Source organism: Chrysochloris asiatica, unplaced genomic scaffold, assembly GCF_000296735.1.
Source record: "Chrysochloris asiatica unplaced genomic scaffold, ChrAsi1.0 scaffold00135, whole genome shotgun sequence".
In the NCBI taxonomy this organism is placed as follows: Eukaryota; Metazoa; Chordata; class Mammalia; order Afrosoricida; family Chrysochloridae; genus Chrysochloris; species Chrysochloris asiatica.
In genome coordinates this window covers 4044044-4047138 of record NW_006408653.1, presented here as the reverse complement: position 1 = coordinate 4047138, position 3095 = coordinate 4044044, and the positions used below count along the sequence as shown (strand labels likewise).

General features: G+C 52.5%; 1 pseudogene; it reads right to left on the bottom strand.

Annotated features, from left to right (window-relative positions):
- Positions 1-543: 543 nt before the first annotated feature.
- LOC102815233 lies at positions 544-2560 on the bottom strand (annotated as a pseudogene).
- Between the last annotated feature and the right edge of the window lie 535 nt (positions 2561-3095).

Sequence of the window (3095 nt, the reverse complement as noted above, 5' to 3'; positions counted from 1 at the left end):
TCTGCCACAAATTCCCCCAGCTGTGAGCCTTCCAGCTTTGTAAGTATTCCTTTATATGTGGTTCAGAGTTCTGGGACCATCCCCTGAGCCTGCTTGGTCAGGTATTCTGTGTTGTTGTTGGCGGAGCTCTCTGCTATACGTCCAGCCAATCCGCCATCCTATTTGTTTTCTCTCTCCATGTACTTTTTGAAGGCCCCTCATAGATGGCAGATCCCAAGGGGAAGAGCTAGAGCCTGGAGTGTGGAGGGAGACAAGAGACGTGCACCTGAGCAGATGGAAACAGAAAGATGACAGGACTGTGAAGCTCAAAGCCAGACGACTCCTCAGGACTGAGGGCCTGTGGTTATACCCTCAACTGGTCACAAGCAGAGAGTGCCCACTTCCCCAAAGCAGAACCATCCGAGCAGTCCGCAAGCCTGTGTCCTGTGAAGGCCCAGACCCCGTGCAGCGCAGAGATGAGTTGGCGCCCAGCAGCATAACTAGGAAACAGAAGTCTGCAGAGCCCTTAGTGCAGAAGAGCAGGTGTCTTAAGTCTCTGCATGCTCAGAAGTCCCCGAGCTCAGGAATGTCGCGGTAAAGATCCAGGGTTTCAGGGTTGGTGAACGCCATGCGGTGCTACACGGACTTGCCGGCAATGACCTGCTTCACATCCACCTCCACTTTCTTGCCGTTGAGTGTGTACGGGATGCTCTTGGTCTCCAGGATGAGACTGGGGACGTGCTGTGCTGACAGGCCCAGACGGATGGTGTCGCAAATCCTTCGAACCAACTCCGGCCTGAAGGTGTGGCCAGATACCATTTTCAGGAAGAGGACCACATGCTTCTCTCCGTCTTGGTTGTATTGGGGGACACACAGGCTGTCCATCACTTCCTCAAAGGCCTCCACAATGTTGTGGATTTCTGAGCTGCCGAACCGCACCCCGTTGGGGTTGAATGTGCCGTCGCTTCGGCCCAGCATTATGATGCCCCCGGTCTTGGGATTGATTTTGCAGTAATCACCATGCGTCCAGACGCCTGGGAATTTGGAGAAATAGGCCTTCCTGTACTTGTTCCCGTTCTCGTCGTTCCAGAAGTGGGTGGGCTGGCAGGGGATGGGCTTGGTACACACCAGCTCACCGATCATCCCCCAGACCGGCTTTCCTTCTTCGTCCCAGGCCTCCACTGCCATGGCCAGGTTCCGGGCCTGGATCTCCCCTTTGTACACGGGCACTGAGACGTTCTGGCCCATGAAACACGAGATGATGTCGGTGCCACCTGAGATGGAGCCAAGCAGCACGCTACTCTTGATGTACTTGTAGACATACTCGTAGCTCTGGGCTTTCAGCTGGAAGCCCGTAGACAGAATTGTGTGAAGCGTCTGGAGGTTGTGAGTTTCCACTGGTTTCATGTTTCTGTCTTCGAGCACAGACAGCCACTTGGCTCCAGTTCCCAGGACAGTGATGCCTATTCTGTCCACCAGGTCCCAGAGCACATTGGGCATGGGGATCAGCGGGGAGCCATCGTACAAGGCCACAGAGGCACCTGTGGCAAGGGCAGACACCATCCAGTTCCACATCATCCAGCCGACCATGGTGTAGTACAGGATGATGTCACCGTGGCCCATGTTACCGTGCAGGACGGTGCTCCTTCAGGTGCTGGATCAGGGTGCCCCCAGCCGAGTGCACCATGCACTTGGGGGAGCCCGTGGTGCCTGAGGAGAACATGATGAAGAGAGGGTGGTTGAAGGGCAGCTGCTCAAACTCCAGCAGCGGTGCCTGTTCGCCTTTTCCAGTGGCAAAAAAGTCGTAGAGGAACATGCTGTGTGGAATCTTCGAAATGCCAATCTTCTCTTTAGAGGAGACATAAGGTATCACCACCATTCTTTTCAAGTCTGGCAGCCCTTTAACGACCTGCTGCAGCTTGTCCATGTGGCTGTGCTGTTTGCCGTTGTATACGACGGCCTCCACAGAGAAGATGAGCTTAGGCTGGATCTGAGAAAAGTGGTCCAGGACTCCGTTCACGCAGAAGTCTGGGGACGTGGAGCTCCAAATGACACCAATGCTCCAGGCTGCCAGTATCTCTTCCACAGCGTGCGCACTATTGGGTAAATAGCCAACAATGCGGCCTCCCACTTTTACCCCCATTTTCCACATTGCTGCTGCAAACAAAGCCACTTGCTGCCTCAACTCTTCAAAGATCACCTTCACAATTTCCTCATTGCCTTCTCTTGCAACATACAGAGCGATGCGGTCATTGTCTTTGTGGCGCAGGAGGTTTTCTACATAGTTTAGACGGCTGCCTTTGAACCACTTTGAACCATGTCCGCGATTCCTTTCGAAGGGTCCACAACCTCATCATACATGCGTGAGAATTCCACTGAATTTCCAGAACTCTGCCCAGAAGTCGGAGTAAGACTTCACTGACCAATGATACAAGTCATCATAATTTTCGAGAGCCAGGCCGCAGGCGACGCTCACGGCCGCCCGGAAGCGGTCCATGTGAGTGTTCCTTTTGCTGTCGGACTCCCACATCACCTGGCACTCCATGATCTCGTCCCTCACGACCAGCGGTTCCTTGGCCATAGCTTCCGGGGGCGGCGGGCCAAGCTCGCCAGGAGGCAGACAAGCGTGGACTGAGGTTGCCCGCCGGCCCCTCCCCAGGGACATTCGAGCGCCCACCCCGGAGCTCCGCCCCCCGTGTCCCCCAGTGCTTTTTTTTTTTTAAAGTTAACTTTTTATTTTGAATTGTGAAGATTTAGAGAGATCATCAGATTTGCACTCAACAAATCATACACCTCGTTTCAATGACTGCAATTCCCTCCATGTAACATCAATTATTCCACTTCCTTCTTATGATTCTTATTTCCATTCCAGCCTCCTTCTTAACCATTTGGAACTTTGTCCTAAAATAAATGCTGCTCTTTTGATCTTGGATGATTGACCATTCCAAACTAAGCATATCTTACAAGTGCTGTTGTCTCCTCTATATATTTATCTACTGCTTGGCTGAAAACTGAGCCACGAGGATGAGTAGACCAGTGCTTTTCAATCTTTAATGGGCATATGAATCATCTGGAGGTCTTGTCAAATGCAGATTCTGAAGGCCTTAGTTAACAGA